The 10,614-nt window shown below is 37.4% G+C and overlaps 1 pseudogene across 1 annotated transcript; it reads left to right on the top strand.

Annotated features, from left to right (window-relative positions):
• The first annotated feature begins 188 nt into the window (after positions 1-188).
• On the top strand, positions 189-7,424 carry LOC306853224 (cytochrome P450 4V2-like; annotated as a pseudogene). Its single transcript, XR_013786056.1, has 11 exons — positions 189-391; positions 478-590; positions 685-770; positions 1,520-1,703; positions 1,859-1,925; positions 2,017-2,143; positions 2,720-2,890; positions 2,962-3,057; positions 3,231-3,365; positions 3,786-3,965; positions 6,341-7,424. The product of XR_013786056.1 is annotated as a cytochrome P450 4V2-like (transcript).
• The last annotated feature ends 3,190 nt before the right edge of the window (positions 7,425-10,614 follow it).

The raw sequence follows: 10,614 nt of genomic DNA, 5'->3' as shown, positions 1-10,614 counted from the left end.
GCGAGAGGCACTTTACCCACAGATAACCTGTATGCGTCCCAGTTATGTATCATAACGCCATCTGTTTGATCAGCCTAGGGTATTTTTTCTCTCTCTGTTTGTACTAAGCAAGTAAAACAGTTAAGTCTGAAGTTCACGGTGAAGCAGCCTGTGCACTTCTTTCAGCGCATTAGCTACGGCCAGCTTCATCCAAACAAAATGGGTGTCCTTTTTGGATTATACATTTTGGGGATTATATTCACAGCCGTTCTTTTACTTCTATTGGCATCTACTACATATCATCCACTTAAAAATCATATAGGAAAATGGAATGAAATGAGACCAATTCCAGGAATGCCGGGCACTTATCCAATCATTGGCAATGCACTGCAGTTCAAAACCAATGCAGGCGGTAAGAGACTGTGATCTTTCTAACTAGCATCAATTAACAATGATCATTTAACACTGCAAAATTATAAAAGTGTGTTTCTGTTGAAGATTTTTTCAACCAGATTATTGAGGGCACAAATGAAAACAGACACCTTCCTCTAGCAAAGGTTTGGGTGGGTCCAGTTCCCTTTCTGATCCTGTATCATGCAGAGAATATTGAGGTGCCTGTTACTGAAATTTTCTTCTTTCCATTTACTTGTGTATAATTTTCTTCACAGTTGCCAGTTCATTCTCAAACCTATGTTTTCCCATCAGGTGGTCCTCAGCAATTCCAGACACCTTGACAAGTCATACTCATACAGGTTCCTGCACCCCTGGCTCGGCACAGGCCTGCTCACCAGGTACAATGGGTTTACCGCAATTTTTAGAAAATTACACTGCTTTCTTTTTATAATTCCTTTACAGTCTGTTGTAATGCTCACTGATAACATAACACATGATTTGTAGATGTATTATGAAGATGAATAGGGTAAATTTAGGAAAATAGCTAAAAGAAGTTAAAATAGTTTCTTCCTTCTTAATATATATCAATATTAGACTAAGTGTAAGTAAGCCAATAATTTGTAGACGCATTTTACCCAGCATGTGGAAGACTTTGTTTATTTGAGCATCTGACCAGCTTGACACAGCAATAGTGGCTTAACCAATTGAATGAGATTGGGGCGGGTTTACCTCTTCCTTTGACGAATGGTAGCTGAGGGGAGTGTTTAAAAAAATTCATGGTTAAAGGCAGGTGCATAGACCCAAAATGAAATCTTTATCTAAAAAGCTGTAATCATGTCCTTGAAAGCTCAAAACATTTAAAGTCAAACTAAACTTTTTCACATACGGTAGAGGACCACCTGCCAAACTGGCAGATCTCATATCTCATATTCAAAAGCAGCTTGCATCAAGCACTGCAAACAAAGTCTATCAAAAGCACAGTAGTTTATAATCAGCCACACTGGACACAGGGTCACTGGCCATCTGTCCAAACGCAGCAGTCCAGAAACACAGAAGTTGAATATAAAATGATCTCCATGTTCACTTTACAGTATTAAAGCTATCTTGAGGTCACAGACTTGACTCTTCCCAAATTTTCTTCCCACAGCACAGGGGAGAAGTGGCGTAACCGGCGTAAAATGCTGACGCCAACCTTCCACTTCTCCATCCTCTCCGACTTCCTGGAGGTGAACAAACCGATATTTTGATTCAAAAGATGCAGAAGCACATGGATGGAGAGCCATTCAACTGCTTCAGCTACATAACATTATGTGCTTGGGACATCATATGCGGTACGGTACATTCAGTCTTTCCATATATAGTCTGAAAGCACAATATCAGGTTTTGCTGTTTGCATACTGCTTATGCATGCTAATATGAAAGGCCTTACGTGTATTGTTTAGTTAATAACTGTTAACAGCACATGGTATGTGTTTGTCTGAAACAGAAACAGCAATGGGAAAGAAGATCTATGCTCAGAGCAATTCTGACTCTGAGTATGTCCAAAGTGTCTAGTGTAATTCAATGTTAGAGCATAGGGAATACATGGGAAAGCCATGTTGTTCTCTCTAAGAACTGACACTACTGTTTATATTCCTCTTGCAGGATGAGTGACATCATCACCAAGAGACAGAGAGCACCATGGCTGTGGCTAGACTGGATCTACAACAAGTTAGAGGAAGGCAAAGAACATTCCAAGAGACTAAAGATTCTCCATTCCTTCACTGCAAGTGTGAGTGAACATCATCGTTATTTATAGGGTGAATTCAGGTGAATTGGGACACTTTTTGTCATTGAGATGACTAGGAAAAAATATCCCAATTATTCTGAATCAACCCTACTCTATTGTAGAATTTATTAATATTTTGAATTAGTTTTTATTTTCAGTTTTAATTGTTGTTTTAGTCATTTTGTTATGTGCTTTTGTCTTTTTTTATTAGTTTTAAATGTTTATATTTAAATAACTTTTTTGCTATTTAGCTATAACTCTTAACTTTATTTTTTATTTGAGTTTAGTTTTACCTGTTTACTTAGAATTATTTTTCTTGCCAGGTTTTTCATCTAATATTTATATTTTATTATGTTATTTCAGCTCTATTTCAATTAACAACAAAAAAAGACAATTATTTATTTAACAATAACAAATAACACAATGTATTGTCAAAATATGTTTGTTTCAGGAAAATTAAGTGATTTATTTCTGGTCTGTATAGTACTATGACTGTATGACACTAGCCAAAAAAGACAAATGAGTGTCAAATACCAACCTCCAGATTATTCTTATAGTATTTTCTGTGTTTTCTTGAAGGTCATCAAGGAGAGAGCAAAGTTCATGGGTTCTGAACCTGACAGTGATTCTGACCAGGGGCCAAGGAAAAGACAGGCCTTCTTAGATATGCTGTTAAAAACTACTTATGAGGATGGACAGAATTTGAGTCATGAGGACATTCAGGAAGAAGTGGACACCTTCATGTTTGAGGTACAAATAAAACTACAAAAGGAAACTCTGTGAAGACAGTGCATTGTTTGAAGAACCGTTCTCTATGACAGGGTCCACAGCAGCTTCAATGAACTGGGCTTTACATCTGATTGGCTCCCATCCTGAGGTCCAGAAGGCAGTGCAGGCAGAACTACAGGAAGTGTTTGGTAAATAGGTCTTTCTCACATATTATTGAGCTTTAATGCCTACCATGTGCTCTTAATAAAACAATTTGTTCTGTTCTGGAGTATTCAAGAAAGCATCTAGATGCTTGTGAATGTTTCATAACAATCTCATTTACTGTAGAGTTCAGCTGCGTATCCTGCGTTCTGATTGGCAGGTTCGACAGACCGCCACGTGGGAGTGGAGGACCTTAAAAAGCTGCGCTACCTGGAGTGTGTCATCAAGGAGAGTCTGCGGATCTTCCCCTCCGTGCCTCTGTTTGCACGCAGCATCTGCGAGACCTGTCACATCAGTAGGTGGCAGCAGTTTGTCACCTTGCCAGACACTGCCAGATCAAAGATCTGCACTTTTTGATGCCACTCTCATTATTTGCACCTCAGCATAACAGCAGATGTCACGGCTTCTATTTCCATCTTCCATTGTCAAATATGAAGCAACCGGAGTGTTTATTTGCACAGAGCTAAGATACTTTCACGCCAAGGCATCTGGATGGAAAACAGCAACTTTTTAGGATGGAAAGTGTTACACAATAAATGCATCCGTTTATTAATTATTTATTAAAGCTTTATTCTGTCTCCAACCCAGCAGTATAGTTTGGTGTGTGCTAAGCCAAATGTAGTGGTGTAGAGTGCTGAATCCTGTTCAAATGTTAAAGCATGTGACATGTATAACATAATTGAAAGACTGCTGGTGTTGTGTTGCTCGGTTGCAGATGGGTTCAAGGTCCCAAAAGGAGTGAATGCTGTTATCATACCATATGCTCTTCACCGGGACCCGCGCTACTTTCCAGAACCTGAGGAATTTCGACCGGAAAGGTTTCTGCCAGAGAACAGCAAAGGGATGCATCCATATGCATACATCCCTTTCTCTGCAGGGCCAAGAGACTGCATCGGTAAGAAAAAGAACAGAATGATAACACAAATTTTGGGTGAAAAATTGACAATAGAAATGATTATGCTGAATTCTATTCAGAATAATATCAATTATTGTAAAAATGAACACATTTCTGTTTTGGTGTTTAATGAGGGGGTACAAGAGCCTTTTTGATGGGGTTGTGTGTGTACATAAGATAAAAAGGTCTAAAACTGTACCATAACACATCGTATTAGATGGGCCATATTTATAGGGAAGGGAATCAAAAAGAATTTAAAGATTATGCTGATTTCAGTCTCACAGTTAGTTGAAAGTTTTATGTTTTTGATTAATTAAAAAAATTATTCATAAGAGTCATTTGTTCAGGAATCACACTACAATACACAGTACAATATACAGTGGTTGCATTTAAGTATTTGATTCACTAAAAAGAACCAACTCACTAGAGACATTTGTTTGGGAATCATACTAACTGTGTGAAATGTGTTTGATTCATTAAAAAGAACAGACTCCGTTGAGACATTATTTGGAATTGGACTGCGCTGGTTGCGCACAGTGGTGTACGCAGGTATACGGCGTATACCGAAAGGTCAAGGATCTCCATATACCCACTTTAAAAAGCGCGAGGATACGTAACAACATCTTTGTGACAGAACTTTCACACGTTCATTCATAAACTCATTCATATTTCAAACAGGGCCCACAAGTACAACCTGCACTGGGGCCCCACAAACCCCAGCTATGGCCCTGGAAGCAGTGACAGATCAGTCAACTGTCCCAAACATCTTTCACACAGTCAACAGTATGCTGACTTTCTCATGCCAACATAACGAAATGTAGCTCTTAACTGGCTGAGTTAGATGATCAGTCCAGTCTCGTCATTGGCAGTCTTGTTGCTTATAATAAATTGACATGTTGATATCACATAAGCAGTCTTTCATATTGCTGTTAGTTACATTTAGATGCATACTGAACACATTAGTGACTGAGTGCTTATGGGGTGTCGCTTTGGGATGGATGAGGGAGGGGGGAAAATCACAGTATGCTCACTACAAAAAACTAGACTACACCACTGGTTGCGCACTATATGTTTGATTTACTTAAAAGAGCCGACTCACTAGAGATCTTTGCTTAGGAATCAGGCTATACTTGTTGTGCACTGTGTGTTTGATTCACTAAAAAGTACTGACTCACTAGAGGCATTTGTTTGGGAATCAGACTATACTAGCTGCGTCACTGAAAAGAACTGACTCAATTGAGACATTATTGGGAATTATACTGCACTGATTGAGCACAATATGTTTGATTTACTACTGACTCACTTGAAATGTTTGCTTGGGAATCAGACAATACTTCTTGTGTGCTATGTGTTTGATTAACTAAAAAGAACTGACTCACTAAAGACCTTTGTTTGGGAATTGGACTACACTTTCATGTGTTTGATTCACTAAAACGAAACCGCTCATTAGAGTCATTTGCTCTGCAAACAGACAGCACATGTTGAGCCTGTTTCCCAATGTAGAATCAGTAGCATCATTCAGTTCCAATATATATTTATGTATTGAATTTTTATGAAACCAGTTCTTGGTTCCCAACCCTAGTCATATAACATCCTCAGAACTTGTCAAGGGTGTACAAATCTGTTTCTGGAGGGCCACCGTCCTGCAGAGTTTAGCTCTATCCCTAATTAAACACATCTGAACCAGCGAATCAGTGTTTTCAGACTCGCTAGAAACTTCTAGGCAAGTGTTTTTGAGCTGGTTGTAGCTAAAATCTGCAGGATGTTGGTGTTTCAGGAGCAGGATTTCGTTTTTCTATTCCACAGAATGCGTATTTCCATTCCACTGTGCTATATTGTTTCTGTATATAAACACGCTAGATGAATGTGTTTGAACATTGAGCTCACATTCCAAAAATTCAATGCTCAAGTTTCAATTTCAAAGAAATTAAACTTTTAAAAAAAACACGTTTCGAGAACTTGCGTTTACAGTATGTTTTCTCTTCCTGTTATACTTTACCCAAGAGTCAATTTGCTTATTTAGCATGGATAGTTAAAAGATAGATGCAGTGTACTTATCCTCCCTTTTGGCCTCTGTCCCACCTCTGAATAAAACAGATTGTTTCACAGCGAGTGCTGCTCACAGGTTCAGGTCGCTGGCCACACAAAAGAAGCTTCTGAACAAGAAACTGAACGAGAGCCACATACCTTTGGAGATTTATTATTTCAGCACTCAAACTCATCTCCAACTGCCTTCCAGGAACGAAAGCTCCAAATAAGAGCATATGTAGAAATTTACTTCATGAACTTCCCCCCCCTCTCTTAGTCTTGTTGCCGTTCTGAGACCTTATTCTCTCTTTCCCATTTTCTCTTTGTCTGTGTATCTGTGGCTCCAGGCCAGCGCTTCGCCATGATGGAGGAGAAGGTACTTCTTGCTATGATCTTGCGTCACTTTGACGTAGAGGCATGTCAGAGCCGTGAGGAACTGCGGCCTCTGGGGGAACTCATTCTGCGTCCCGAGAAGGGCATTTGGATCAAGCTACAAAGAAGAATCAAATAACTCTCACCACCATTAAAACTTAAGGTAGCTTTAGTTCTCAAATCACTGATGTGCTAGAGTGTCATTGTACTGCTATGAGCAAATTCAAACACAGCTTACTGACTGTTTTTTTGCATTTTCTGTGCTGATTTTATTGGAAATTTTGTAGAACAATGGAAAAAGGAGAGCTGAGAGTACCAGACTTGTATTGGTAGCTAAAAGCGTAATCAAATTAGTAAAAATGTTATATAAACAAACACCCAAGGGGAGGCAGAAGTTTGTGAATGACAGGCATTCAGAACTTTCTGCAGACTTCTGATTCCATGTGGAGCTAGTTATAAGTTAGAAATAGTGTACAGCCAGCCGCTCAATAGCACAAAATAAGCCAAGATAGGGTGATCAGTTTATTGACTACCCCAACACAGCTACTTACTGCATACATGTACATAATATATTGATTTGAGTTTAAATTATTTTATCATGAGAGTAGAAATAGACAGCTGAGTATAGTACATGAAACTTGCACAGCAAGTGCAACAGCTATAAATTACGCAGTCTAGTGGTAATTAAATACGTATATTTAACTACAAAATAACTTAATATATCTGATATCAATATATTAGAATCAAGTCTGTAACTCAACTGAATTGAGGCAAAATAATTTTTGCACTTACCTATGTTTTGAAAACATTTGTGTAGATATTTCATAAATCTAACACTGATTCCTTTTATTTTTTTCTATTTTGCTGAATGCATGACCAATAAATATGAACATTTAATTTAGTTTGTACTAAATTAATACTAAGCTTGCATACATTTAACTTGGCTGCATACTGCTTTTCTTTCTTTTGATTTAAATGTATAAAATTGATCATTTGATTTCAGATATATTTAAAAGTTTTGGGCTAGTAAGATTGTTCAAACAATAAAGAAATACTTTTATTCAGAAAGTACGCATTAAATTGATCAAAAGTGGTTGTAAAATCATTGAAAGAGTTACTAAAGATTTATCTTACAGATAACACAAAATAGCAGTGTTTTCAACATTGATAATATTAAGAAATGTTTCTTGAGCAGCAAATCAGCATATTAGAATAATTTCTGAAGGATCATGTGACACTGACGACTGGAGTAATGATGCTGAAAATTCATCTTTGCATCACAGGAATAAATAGTGTTTTAATATATATATATATATATTAAAATAAGAAAGCTATTATTTTGATCAAATAAATCCACTTCTTTCCAAAGCAACTCCAGACTTTTGAACAGTAGTGTATTTTAGATGATTAGAAAAGATTCACCAAGTACTTTAAGTTGCAACCAGAGTTGCAATATTTGGTAGTTTTTTAAATTCACACATCTGTTGCAAAAATGCCAAGCAATAAAGCATCTGGCATTAAAGCCCTCAAGGCTGTCCATTATTAGTCAGCTCGAATCACTGGATGAAAACAAATCTTTGGCAAAAGGCTAAACCGTGTCTGCACATCCAGACATACCAGATACCATCAGCAGCTTATTCAAATACACAGGTTGAATATAAGTAACATCTTTAATCAAACTGACATTCATGTGGGTGGAATGTCTGGAGGCTTTCATTTAGTGGAAATGTTTTCTTTAATTAGAAGGGGAATTTCAGTCACTGTGTGTATTTTGTCCTAGTCAACAAAACACTTTAAAAAGAAGCTCAAAGTGATTTTCATCAAAAGATGAAGCCGTCACCTGTAGAATTCTGCTCTTGTTCTGAGCAGAAGCCACTAATGCACTTTTGAGCCTGTTCTCTCGGCTCATTTGGAGTCATTTGGGGTTGATGGGTAATAAGGAGCAGGGCTCCTCCACAGAGAGGCAGTGTTGCTCTGAGCAGTGCCGGTGAGAGGACACCACACAGTCAGACTGATGGGAAAATCAGTTGACCCTGCCAAGCCCCAAACCGCTACTGCAACTTCACTGAGAACAAATCGGGAGAAAAAAAATCCCATTTGATGCACAGATTACAACACAAACCTCTGATGTTAAATGCATGTTTCTCCTGTCACTGAGATGAGTATAAATAATTGTCAATTTACTAGCTGCTCAAAGTGATTGTGATTGCAATTGTATGGCTATGTACCTTTTTTAATTTTTTTAAATACACGTGTCTACTAATGAGTATTCTGGGTAAATTGTATCGTAATACAATTATATCAATTAATATATCAATCCACAATTAATTATTGGCAAAAAATAGGAAACATTTAAAATTGATGAAACTGATTAGAGCTTGAAGGTATATACTGTAGGTGAAAATGTGCACGCATACCTTCAGAGATGAGAGATTTCAAAGAGGTTTAAATTCCATCGGTGTTATTAGATCTGTGTCACTCCTCCCTCAGAAAGCAGGAACTCATTTACAGGTTAACAACAGTTTTGAAGCTCAAGCTCTTTGTTTTGAAACCAGCATATGGTCACAACTCTGACCATACATGAATAAAAAATCCATTTTTAAAAACATACATAGAGATCGAGAGAGGAACACTGATGTCTGAAACAACTAGTTTTTTCTTCATTTCAAATTATATAATCAGAAATAAACTGAGTGAAAGTTTAACTAAAATAAAATTTGAAGCCGTCCTACATTTGATCTTATGATTATTTCTCAAATGTGCATACATGTGATTCAGAGAACGAATGTATACACAAAAAAATGTACGTATGTCTGTATTTCAGATGTGAAATTTATAAACTCAAAATAATCTTCAAATTGTGCACAACTGAATGATTTCAGATCGCTGCCTTGTAAACACCATCTAATAAATGTCATTAACATAGAGCACCATTCAACTTCCAAATCTTTTACTTGAAAATGGCAAAAGGCAAGAATTGCTTAGAGTCTCAAATACTTGCAGAAATTCAACTTTCTGCCATAAGGAAAAGTGCATATATCTGCTTAGACCCTGACATGGCACTAAGCATTTTTTCACATCGAAGACTGTTTTTATAAATATTGAACCTTGATTTTAGTGTACACACATTCTAAAATCAAATCTGTGTGTATGTTTTATAAATGAGGTCCTTGGTTTGTCCCTCTATTGCTTTAGTCGAGCTGCATGAACTTAAACCTGATGATCATATTCTCCAGCATGATTTCAGATCATCCAAAGAACATCTGACTGTCTGTACAAAGAATCACATTATCATAGTCACAAATTGAATTATTTGATTAGAGATCTAGAAATAGAGCTGAATCTTAAATATTCCATTTTCCGTCATAACGTTTCTTTGTTATGAATGTTCCAGAGTCCTACAAATCTCCGTACTGTTTTCCATTTCAAGGTTTAATGAAAAAAATCACAGCTTTTCAGTGAGGTCTCAGACTTCTGGAGCCCACTGTACTTCTAAACATATGGTAGTATCCACCTGTACTTACTGTGCAGCAGGAAGGTGAGCATGTGCCCGTGTTTGCTTTAGCTGGAAGGCAGAGTCATTATAGCACAGGGAGATTACAGAAGATAACTCCGTCTTAAGTGTTCCATTCTTCAAAGGACACGTCTCATCTAACGCCTCTACCTACGTCTGCCACGCACAGATCAATGCATAAAGGAGAGTGTCAAATCCCTTTTTCCGAGTTACGCTGAATAGTGAAGAAAGTCTTTAAAGTCACATGAGTAAAAGACTGGGGAAGGGATGACATCATTTCAGCCATTTAAGCAAGTATTTTCAATAATAATAATATCAATTATTAGTCAACGATTTATTGAGCTTCCTCCATTTTAAAGGGGTCATCGGATGCACTTTACATGTTGTTTGAACATAAATGTGTGTTGGAAGTGTGTGTACACATCCACCCTATAATTATAAAAATCCACCCAGTGTTTTTTTTTTTTTTAAATCCCTATTTTTTTAAATCCCTATTTTAGAATGACGTAATTCTGTACTGGCCCCTCCCACGATATTTGATTGAAAAGACCGTCTTACCTTAGACCCGCCCTGAGTGAGCTGTCATCTGTCCACCATTGTGTCGACTCCAGTGCAGTGGAAAACAAAAATCTCTCCGATTAAGCGATTGAGGTGTTTTGTTGTTGGATGTTATAATGAATATAGCAGTCGTTCTTTACTCCCAACATCTGAGCCACTGAAGACACAGAGGATTAA

This window comes from Barbus barbus, assembly GCF_936440315.1.
Source record: "Barbus barbus genome assembly, chromosome: 33".
Classification (NCBI taxonomy): Eukaryota; Metazoa; Chordata; class Actinopteri; order Cypriniformes; family Cyprinidae; genus Barbus; species Barbus barbus.
This window is presented reverse-complemented; position numbering and strand designations above follow the sequence as displayed.